Source organism: Mytilus californianus, unplaced genomic scaffold, assembly GCF_021869535.1.
Source record: "Mytilus californianus isolate M0D057914Y unplaced genomic scaffold, xbMytCali1.0.p SCAF_4, whole genome shotgun sequence".
NCBI classification, from domain to species: domain Eukaryota; kingdom Metazoa; phylum Mollusca; class Bivalvia; order Mytilida; family Mytilidae; genus Mytilus; species Mytilus californianus.
In genome coordinates, this window is record NW_026262690.1 from 66,096,047 (window position 1) to 66,108,524 (window position 12,478).

The following is a 12,478-nucleotide window of genomic DNA, read 5'->3' on the forward strand; positions in this document are numbered from 1 at the left end:
GGCGCATCGATTATCCTAGGTCACCTGCAAGCTTATGCTGTTTATCAGAAAGGATTTACTAAGCCAAATGCTGCTATTTTATATACAATTTCCGGTGTTATGGTTCTTGTTTTCAAACTTCTACATGGTGTTTTTGCAAATATGAGCCATGTAAAAATATTTAGACCCATTTATCAATATATTTTCTTCTATGCATTAGGTGGAATAGCAACAATATGTTTGACTATACATTCCCGTTACGGTGTATACTTTTACAGTGCGATATTTGGAATGAGTTATGCAGCATGTGGAGGCTCCCTTCTCCCAGCTATAATCATTGAAATTTCTGGCGTAGAAACATTTGGTGTTACATATGGAATTGTGCTTTTCGGTTTAGCAGTTGGACAGTTAACTGGTGCTCCTGTAGCAGGTTAGTGTTGTTTCTAAATACACTTAATTAATTTGAGAAAAACGTGTTGTTTGTGTATCGAAGTAAACGTTTCGCCTCCTACTGTTGACGAAGCACACATTACAAAAAATATACTTGCATAAACCATGTAGGAATAAATGACGCGTCGTTAAATAGTTTAGAAGCTTAGGCCTACTCTTCATATACATGAACACAAGAACTTTAATAGTAGAAGAGAAAATGACAACCTTTGAAGTTAACATAGCAGAAATACAGAAATAAAAACAAATATTCAAACAACACTGTAAAATAAAAATAACACTCACATAAATATGCTTTTTCCGAAGTGTTTACAATACCGTATTGAAGAATGCAACTAGTAGTAGAAGCAAGCTTAAAACATATTACTTTTGTTTTTGTTTCAATCTTTCATGAATTTATTGTTGCAGGTATTTTATATGAACACCAGAAAACATATGATACTTCCTTCATCCTTGCCGGATCTATGATGATAGCAAGTGCCTTAATAATGATTTATCCTCTGAAAACTGATCTCAACCCTTCAGAACTAAATAAACAAAATGAAAATAACATAGAAATGAATATTGAAGAAATCGATTCAATAAACGAAGAAATGCTTACCGTTTTTGATCCAATATCAATGTCCGTCGTTAAGGGAAGCAGAACAAGTCTTCAAAGTGGAAACATCGACAATTTACATTGTGCAGGGAAATATTATCACAGTTCTAATGGTTTACATCGAATTAATCGACTAAGTGATAGTTTGGAATCTATAGAAGTTGGACCAAGATCATCAAGTTTTAGTGTTCACAGGCATACAGGTCGTCAACATAATGCAAATACACAGCAATCAAGTAGTCTTCTGAATGCATTAAGACAGGAAGGTCAATCTCACTACCACCCAATACTGTCACCACTTGCAATAGAGCGATAATTTAAATGTTTGTGAAAGTTTTGTCGTGGGAGCAATATTTAACTTGTTAATAAAAAAAAGACCAACAATTATACTATCAGCATTATGTCAAATTCATTATATTTTAATCAGTTAGAGAATATCACCATCGGTTTTTTTTTCTTAAAATATTAAACGTGATGGAAGCATACCTCTACTTTTAACAACTTTTTTAAAAGATTAATTCTTTCATATATTGATGGTTTTGTATACATGAAGGAAGAAAGGAGAAGATGAAAACAATTTGTTATTAGATATAGGAAGATGTGGTATGAGTACCAATGAGACAACTCTCCATCCAAGTAACAATTTATAAAAGTAAATCATTACAGGTCAAGGTACGGCCTTCAACACGGAGCATTGGCTCACACCGACCAGCAAGATATAAAGGGCCCCAAAAATTACTAGTGTAAAACCATTCAAACGGGAAAACCAACGGTCTAATCTATATAAAAACGAGAAACGAGAAACACGTATGAACTACCATAAACAGACGACAACTACTGTACATCAGATTCCCGACTTAGGACAGGTGCAAACATTTGCAGCGGGATGTATGTAAGACAAAGATCCCTCCGTGAACAGAGCACCCTATTACCTGACGATTAATGTAAACACAAACATATTTTATCTTCATCTTAACAGTTAAGGTCATACGATAAAGAATAAATTCCTCGTTGATGTTTCCTTAAAATGTTGACTCTAAAGTCAATTTTGATATGCACAATCGAAATATGCAAAGAAAAATATACCTCCGTGACTTAATTTTTGAGATATTTAATTAAGTTAAAAACTCAAAATTTCATTTTTGATTACTTTTCCGAAAAAAATAACACAACTTTGAAACGAAATAGAAATTTTCACCCGTTTTTTGTAAAGTGTTCCTTACATATATATATAGATGTGTAAGAAGGTCTTTATGATTAAGTGATCAAACATTTGTGAAATAATTCAATTATTGGAAATTAAAAGCCGTAGACATTTATTTGAAAATAGAAATGTATGCAGACTAAAAATTATTGTTGACGTTTTCTTTAATAGAATAAATGAGATTCATGTGCTCATATTTTAGCTTCAAGATTTGAAACCTATACTTATAATGCTGGATATCCCATTTTTTATTTTTTTTTATTTTGCGCTGTCGCAATGCAACATCGTCGTGCAGCTATTCCCACCGTAAACAAAACCACTATACAAATAACAGTCATAAAATTGAGAATGGAAATGGGGAATGTGCCAAAGAGACAACAACCCGACCATAGAGTATACTAATTTATTAATGTAAGAACAGTACTCAGTCTTCATTTGCCTTGAATTGTATGCCCCCGTAGCAGATTTCGAGTGCTTTAATATACATCAAGTGCCTTTACAAATACTTTCAAATTCACGTAAACGATTTGATGACGTAAGTGAATTTTCCGCGAATTTTGAATGGTCGTCAGTAGCAACGTTGCGAAAACAACACGTTAAATTTAAATGTGTTATATGCCCTTGCGACTGTATCGTATGCCATTAAGGCCAGGGGAAAATCATCAATGAGAAAGACACAAAACATCTTGGATTCATACATTTACCAGATCATATAATAGAAGGTAGATTTGACTAGAATATTAAGCTAAGGACCGTAATGAGACCACCTGTATGGCAAACACTACAACATGAAATTGATTGGAAAAGTTCTAGCGCGCGTAAACTTGCATTCTTAGGTAAAATATGAAGATGGTTGCATGTTTGGATAGAAAATGAAGATAAAAACATCTTACAGTGTTAAAAGATACATTGAATGTGAGACATACTCAGGTGTTGTTTTTTTTTTTTTCGGAAACCAATGATTTTCTTTTTGATAGCATTTTTAGCTCACCTGGCCCGAAGCCGTCGTCCGTCGTCGTTAGCTTTTTACAAAAATCTTCTCCTCTGAAACCACTGGGCCAAATTTAACCAAACATGGCCACAATCATCATTAGGGTATCTAGTTTAAAAAAAGTGTCCGATGACCCCGCCTAACAACCAAGATGGCCGCCATGGCTAAAAATAGAACATAGGGTAAAATGTAGATTTTGGCTTATATCTCTGAAACCAAAGCATTTAGAGTAATCTGACATTGGGTAAAACTGATTATCAGGTCAAGATCTATCTGCCCTGAAATTTTCAGACAAATCTGACGACCTGTTGTTGGGTTGCTGCCCCTGAATTGGTAATTTTAAGGGAATTTTGCAGTTTTTGGTTATTATCTTGAATATTATTATAGATAGAGATAAACTGTAAACAACAATAATGTTCAGCAAAGTAAGATCTACAAATAAGTTGTCATGTCCAAAATTGTCAGTTGACCCCTTTAGGAGTTATTGCCCTTAATAGTCAATTTTTAACAATTTTTTGTAAATTTTTGTAATCTTTTACAAAAATCTTCTTCTCTGAAACTACTGAGACAAATTTAACCATACTTGGCCATAATCACTATTAGGGTATCTAGTTTAAAAAATTTGTCCGATGACCCCGCCTTCCAAACCATCATGGCCGACTTGGTTAAAAATAGAACATAGGGGTAAAATGCAGTTTTTGGTTTATATCTCTGAAACTAAAGCATTTAGAGCAAATCTGACAGGTGGCAAAAATGTTCATCAGATTTAGATTTATCTGCCCTGAAATTTTCAGACGAATCCGACAACCCGTTGTTGGGTTGCTGCCCCTGAGTTAGTAATTTTACAAAAATTTTGCAGTTTTTTGTTATTATCTTAGATATCATTATAATATCTAATACTATTAATTATGATTTTAACCTTATTTTACATGATTTCCAAAGCATCAGTAAAAACAGGTGAGCGACACAGGCTCTTGAGAGCCTCTAGTTTAATTGATAATTTGGAAACATACCAAGTATGTCATTATTACATATATTACTTGAGTACGTTTAAGTGCGACTACCATAAGTCTGTTCGTGATCTATTATTATGCCCCACAAGAGACGACGGGAACATTTACCTGTGCCCCTGGAAAAAGAAGAAAATAGCAAACAATGCTACTTCCGATGCATCCATCAAATCATTTGAAAATGTTGTTAAAGACAACTAAACACACGGTTTGCGAATTTGTCAGATTATTCCTTGTCTTATAATAACTGCCCCTTGATAAAGCTGAACATTGCAAATTGTTTGATTTCCGGGCAGACAATTATTTAATATCTTGCGTAACCTCAACACAATCAATCTAAATTTGAAAATGTTGTCAGAGAACACTCAACACAGACCCGTTTTTAATTAATCCAGTTTCACTTTTGACTCCCCAGAGTTATGTCACGCGATCAATCTGAAAATAGCTGAAGTTACGGACAATAACTAGAAAGAACCGCCGCCAAGTTACTTGAATTTTGAATATTGTAAGATACCACTGAGCAGAAATCCCGGTCGAATTTGACTGATTAGATATGTGTTTATCCAATGTTATGCTCATAAATACAGCAGATCGATAACGTAAGTAAGTTTCCAGCAAATCTTGAGGCAGAAAATAGTGACTTTCCTTGGCCACGGATTAGACAAATATGTCTGCTATAATTTTTTTGACCTCAATATTATTCAAAGATCATCTTTTAAAATAGACATTCTCTCAAAAAGTATATCGAAACAATGTCAATTGCAATCAAATCCAAGAAGCGGAATATTTAGGTATCACTTCACCATAAGTATGATTTATTCGACAAGCTACAATTAGCTTCATAGGTTGGTATTAAAGAGGGTGAAGATGTTTTTACCAAGATAGTAGCTTTGGTTATCTCAATTGACAGTACGCCATTAATTTTAAATGTGCGATTTTGGTTGCAGGATAACAAACTTAAACAAGTTCGCTGAATTTTTGTTTTACTTGATACACTTGGCCGTTAAAGAATCATAGATAACCTGGCACAATATCGTCCTCTTTCGCGCTATTGTAAAATCATCGAATGAAGAATTTCCTCTGGATTTGAACTGGCATAAACAGAACGATGATTGTCATATGTTATGCAGATTAGTTCACAACAGGGTTTTGACAGGATTCGTATATATCAGTCTTTGATTTTCTATGCTGTGTTTTGTAGACTTGTTCGTCTTTTCGTCGTTTATATATTTTGCTATGGTGTTGTGATCAGTTTTCCTTCGACTTTTGAATCTTGAATGTCCCCTTTGTATCTACCGTCTCTTCTATAGTTGAATAGATGCTGTCTAATTACTATATTCACTAATTACAATAGAAAATGACAATATAATTTTTGAGAAGATATTGTATCATTTAACAACATAATTCAGTTAAAATACACCTATGTAAAAGAAAGGAGATGTGGTATGATTGCAAATGAGAAAACTATCCATCAAATTTAATATGAAGTGGATGTAGCATTTATAGCAACCGTACGGCCTTCAACAATGAGAAAAATCCATATCGTATAGTCGGTTATAAAACACCCCGACATGAAAATTATGAAACTCGATTGAGAAAACTAACGGCCTAATTTATAACAAAACAATTTACAAAAAACAAATATGACATGAACCAACGACAACCACAGAACTACAGTCTCCTGGCTTGGAACAGGCACATAATGAACCTAGTTGACTCACTTTGTGTGGATTTATTTTTGATAAAAGATTTATTTAACTATTTTTGGTTTCATTTGATTAAAAGAAAAAGAAATTTTCATATTTAAGAGGAATGTGTCAGTCCTACAGGTGAATTCTGAATTTGATTAATGTTTCATTTTCTTTGACGGTTCATCTTTATAAATTTTGTTATTGTTTGCAAATAACTCTTCTTTTCATTGATGAGACTTCAGCATTAATGTGAAATTAAAAAAGAAAGTGATGAACTCTAAAAGGTACAAATCTTGCCATGAACTCGGATATTTCCAATATATGTAGCGTTCAGATGACCAACGTTCAGAGTCAGAAAATTGTCATAAAAAGCCGTTGGATGTCCGACAAATGATAAACCAGTTTACCGTGTGCCAAATGTCAGAAAAATAAATGAGGAAATCGTAATTAGACCAGCATAAAAAAAAAGTATGTGTTTACTGTCACCCGACCTACTATATGAACTCTAAACCTATTTTTTTATTAACATTTTCCCTTAATCATTTTAAACCAACTGTCTCAGGAAAAGTTGACACAAGATAAATTTGTTTATTCTTTTTATGTTCCTATTGGCCCATACAGTTATACGCATTTACACATCCCTGGCTTTCAAATGTTTATCTATAATTGTTTCTGATGAAGGTAGATCCATAGAAGGGCGTCGAAGACACGAAATTTATAAAGTGTTAATTAATTTGAAACTGTCAAATAATCATATGACAATAAACACAATATGTTTTTAATAATTCCATGTTTGGGGAGTGGGGGTTCAAATAAAAAAACCATTCCCTACTCATTAAGCAAAACCAAAATATAAATAATCTCAATTAAGTATGCAAAATGAAAGACTGGTATTTAGAAAAAATCATTAATCTTTTCCATATTTTGTTTTCAATAAATATGGTTCTGTGGTTTTAACAATGAAAATATGCCAGTACATTCATTCCAGCTTGCGTGAATGCCTACCGCCCAGGACAAGTGACCCAAATACACTTAGTTTTATTTCTTATTAATATGTAAAAATACTTACGATCAATGCTTACTAAGTTGCAAGCCTTTTCAATGGATTATATTTGCAAGCGCATTTTTACCTCTAAACCTAATAGTTGGACTACCAGAGCAGATGATACAGGACCCTATCAATAAGTTTTTATTACGGACGCAAAGTGATACGCTTCGTAGATGATTTTCTACACAAGTCGTGTTTTTCTATTCATCGGAGGGGTAAGTACCTTCATTCGATCAATTTCATGGACGTATGGACCATTTTATTACTGTCATTCAGCATCCGACTTTGTTACAGTCGCCATGGTGGAACTATTCCGCACTGAATGAACAATATTATTCAAAAATATTTTTTATATCGTAAATATAACTACATTTGATGTTAAACACTTCATATTAATTAAAGTCGATTATTTTTAACGTTGGGGAAATTTAGAAAGCAAATTGTTACTGTTCTCAATATTTCAGTCGTAAAATATTAAGGTGAGGTAATCAACCCCACATTCCATTTCAGTTGCTCTTAACTAATTAAATTTGTTTTATTGCTACTTAATTTTCGTTTTCCTAAGTTTGTCATCACTTTTCTTATTTGATTATCAATTGAATTCTACTCGCATGCATTTACCTGTTTAATTACATACCCTTTTAACTCACTTCCAGATTGTTTTTTACACGGTAAACACTTAGTTCTTTTTATATTATCTTTGAATTTCGAGTTGAAGCTTGGAGAATTTTGAGAACATTTTTAAATTTGACTTGAATCTTTGATCAACATTTACGAATTTGAAAATAGTTCAGTGTCAATTTAACTTTATATAGAAATTACTTTGCTAAGCTTTGTTAATGTGATCATTCTGGAATTTTTCTTTAGCTGATTTTTTTTTTTTTTTTTTGCAAATGTTTTGTTGAGATATAAGCGGTAAACCCAAAAAGATCAGTCGACAAGTTTATAAAAATCTAAACAGTTTTGGTACAATAGATCCTGTTGCTTAGTTTTCTTTTCATCAACACATGGATGACGATTTGTTGGATTTATCATTGACACCAGAGGAACAAGATGAATTTTGTGAACAGTTTCATCCAGGTGCTGTAGGTCCGAATCAGTCTTCTAAAAATGAGGAAGATGCCTCGGTTCCTAAAAAACTTATCATTTCAAAAGCAAATTAGTAGAAAAAGCCGAAAACAGTGAAGAGGAATTAGAGTTGATAGAGCTATTGGAGAAAAAGAGGGATGGCCTAAGAAAACAACAACTACGAGAGCGTATTAAACAACTAGAGAAAGAGGTAGCTGTGATGTCGGAGTCTATTTCCGAGTCCAAAAAGACGAGTGAAGAGAAAAAGAAACAGAAACATAAGTCAGGAGGCAAAGCATGGTGCAGAAGCACATTGATTTTAAGCGATTCTATATTCAAATAGTATTTTCCGGAATTAAAGAATTCATAGATTCAAGCTTTGGTAGAGTGTTGACTCTTCTTGTAGGATAATTTTATCTTCTTTATTGTCTAGACGAGTAGATTTTAAACTTTCTGACAGCTTATTGAGAAATTTTAATTCACAACTTCTTGAGTTTTCTAGAACAGGATGGGTAAAGGTTAGTTACATGGCTGATTGTAAATCTTTTTAGGACAGACTTGATAAACAGATTTTCCCTTTATTTCATATTACAGACCGATTACATTTGAATCATGTTGGAATTCAGAAATTTGTAAATTTATAGTCAATACATTGGCTCATTTGAATTGAGAGGACACTCTTTGCGAGTAAGGCTACGTTAAATTCTAATCTCTTTTTATACAGGGGGAGTTTTGTAGCAGATTTCTCTTTTTATTTTTCAGAAGACCGTTAAACAAGCAACAATTGACTTAACGAAATTACTCAATTCTATAATCAGACGAGTTTCAATAAAGAACCAACCAGAAACAGGGCACTCCTAGATCCACTTTTGATCTTAAATATTGATATATGTTTTATACCAGAAATCATCCTATTCAACTGTTAAGTGATCACGATGCAACACGTGTACACCTTAAAATAACTTTTCTTGATAAAAAGACCTACACTAGAAATGTATGGTTATATAAAAATGCAGATTTCATAACATTAAACGAACAAAATAATAATTACGATTGGAAAGCACTTATGAATTCCGCTACAAAAGTAGATAACTGTCTGCATATTTTACACACAAATATCTAGAGATGGAACAGCAACATACGCCATCCAAGAAGGTTCTTGACCAAATCTTGATTTCATTCACTAATCAGAAATGAAATCAGACTCCTGAATTGTCTTTACTAAACGTCGATGAAAAACAAAACGCACTATGAACTTAACAAGTACCTCGTGGATAGTTGTCTCATTTGCGACCCCCCCCCCCCCCCCCCCCCCCCCAAATTGAAAAATGGTCACTTTAATCATCTTCCGGTCATCAGTAAAACCAACCCTCGCCAAAGTACAATGTCCGTTTGGCTGTACGGGATGTAAACGTACGCAGTCACGTTCGGTCAGAATTGGGACGTTAAATCCGATGCATCGTGTAAAGAGAGTGACATACTCTCTGCACGTTAAGATCATTTGCAACAACTCTTTTGAGTTGTCCGTAGGTGACATGTTGCACGGCTAAATTTCAGTCCTTATCCAATTTGCCCGAATTTTCCAACAGCAATAGACTTAACGAAATTACTCAATTCTTTAATAAGACCAATTTCAATAAAGAGCCAACTAGAAAGAGGGCACTAATAGATCCACTTTTGATCTTAAATACTGATATCTGTAATAATGCAGAAATCATCCTATTCAAAAGGTAAGTGATCACGATGCAACACGTGTACACCTCAAAATAACTTTTCTTGACAAAAAGATCTACACTAGAAATGTATGGTTATATGCAGATTTCATATCATTAAACGAACAAAATAATAATTACGATTAGAAAGAACTTATGAATTCCGCTAAAGAAGTAGATGACATGTCTGCAAAATTTACACACAAATATCTTGAGATTGTATGGAAACATACGCCATCCAAGACGGTTCTTGAACAAATTTTGATTTCATTCACTAATCAGAAATGAAATCAGAATCCGGAATCGTCTTTGTTAAACGTCGATGAAAAACAAAACCGACTACGATCTTAGCAAGTACCTCGTGGATAGTTGTCTCATTTGAGATCCCCAAATAGAAATATGGTAAGTTTGGTCTTCTTCCAACCGGAAGTAAAACCAACCTTCGGCAGAGTGGGGCGTCCGTTTGGCTGTGTGGGATGTACAAGTACGCAGACACGTCCGGTCAGAATGAGGACGTTAAATCCGATGCCTCGTGTAAGAGGGTGCCACGCTCTTTGCATGTTAAGATTCCTTGCAACATCTCTTTGAGGTGTCCGTAGGTGGCTTGTCTCAATGCAAAATTCTGTCCTTGTCCAATATACCCTATTTTGCCAGTGGTAGTTCAAATTTATCCGACCTTCATCCGGAACGGCATCTTTTACAGGACCTACTTATTGTATATATTGTTCATTTGTTCTCGTCCTGAACAACCATATGAAATATTTGCAACTGGACGTTATTAACCAACAATCAACAATTCTCATTTGCAATCATTCCACATCTCCTTATTTTATGTAGATAACATTAATACCCTCGCGAGCAGTTTTGTTTTCTAAAATGCCAACATACATGTCAGTTCGATATCCAAAAAACTGATTCAAACCGATTCAAATGCTTATTGGTTAAAAAAATTATAAAAAAAAGGAATAATATATAGTATACAACCTCTCTTGATTGGAACTTGGTATAATAAACCTCATCATAGATATATTATAAAAAAGAAAATCTTTTCAACCAAATATTTTTTCAATTTCATTTGCTCACGATTCAAATCTTGATGCACCATATGTAAACCCCAGAACTAATTTGATCATGTCTGACCTGACAATAAGTGAACAAGATATAAAAAGATGAATTTAATACTTAAAGGCACCACGAATACTGTTTAAACACCTCTACTAATTTTATTTAATAAGTTCTTTCAAGCTAGCAAGTTTCTAACACAGTTTTAACTTGCTAGAGTTATGGCTTCCTTCAAAACAAGAGGTCATAGGCAGGTTATGAAACGGGTAGTTCAATAATAAACATATTAATAATTATAAATAAGAGCTCTCTTCATTATTTGAATACCAGTTTGGGTTTTTAAAAGGGCATTCCACTGTTTTCCAACTCTATGAAAATTATCATAAGAAATATTAAAACGGAGATAAATGATTTTCAACTATTACAATGTTTGCGATACATTCAAAGCCTTTGATAAAGGCCTTACACAAACACTGATTTCGTATGGAATATCTGGTAATCTCTATTGAACTGGGTTAAAGACGTCATCAGCAACAGACAACACGTTGTTTTTATAAACAATGAAACTTCAAATCCAGGCGAAATCAAGACAGGAGTTCAGCAGGGCTCTGTTTTGTGTCCTTTTCTATTTTTTATTAGATAGAAGAATCATTTAGTAAGGAAATGAGTGTCTTTGTAAGGTATAAAGTTACATAGAAATATTTTTAATTATTTTTTATTAAAAGATGGGTAAGCTATTCAAAATGGCGACTTAACGAAATGTAGATCCCTTTAGGATATTTCAGTATACGGATATGGATAGTAAACTGCACATTGCAAGAAAACAAAGAAATATTTATGCCAACGTTAAAAACGTTAATAATGTAATGTAATGTTTATTGGTCGTTATAGTAACATACAAGAAGAATCTTGTTGTATCTATATGTGTTTCACGCAGAAGGAAGCGTTGTGTCGATTTAGACGTTTGGTGGGAAAGTCAGTGGTTGGGTCAAAGGGTATGGGGGTGTTTGAGAGGGATTCTTGTGTTCAGTATCGGGAACATTTAGAGAACACCCCTATCCAGTAAATAGTGTATTCGCCCTGGAGTATATAAGTGGGTGAGGAATACATTTCGGGTTCTATTGCCGACCGTGCAAGGGCTGTATAGCCAGTCAAGGTCGTTAAAAACTTCCATTTGTTGTTTTCGGGTTCTACTGTATAGCCAGTCAAGGTCGTTAAAAACTCCCATCATCATTTCGGGTTCTGTCGATATTCTTGTTAAGAAGACCAGTGTACAAGAGTAAGCACGTTACATAGCTGTAAGTGATATAGTCGAGCACAACTTGTACTGGGTACAAGTTGGTCTAACATAGGAAGTTGGCAGAGCAGACTGTCCCATACGGAAGACGGACTGCAACAACCCGCACTGTCTGATAGTGATAGACTGTCCCACTCGGAGGACACACTGTCTGAAAGAGACAAACTGTACCAGCCACACTGTCTTGAAGTGACAGACCGTCCCACTCGGAGGACAGGCTGTAAGATTGTATAATACTTGTATATATTAGAGTTCATCGTTACTTTATATCGGCAAAGAGCCCGTGCGTATATTTTAGTTCATTGTGCATAACATAGATAGTTGTAGTTTTTAGCATTGCCGTATTGTTTGTGGGCAACTTGGATCCA

General features: G+C 34.1%; 2 protein-coding genes across 3 annotated transcripts in view; both read left to right on the forward strand.

Annotated features, from left to right (window-relative positions):
• LOC127737012 (monocarboxylate transporter 14-like) overlaps positions 1-12,478 on the forward strand; it is a 193,385-nt gene that overhangs the window by 96,595 nt on the left and 84,312 nt on the right. The gene's annotated exons all lie outside the window — the stretch shown is intronic.
• Positions 1-12,478, forward strand: part of LOC127738368 (monocarboxylate transporter 12-like) — a 113,928-nt gene that overhangs the window by 54,441 nt on the left and 47,009 nt on the right. The gene's annotated exons all lie outside the window — the stretch shown is intronic.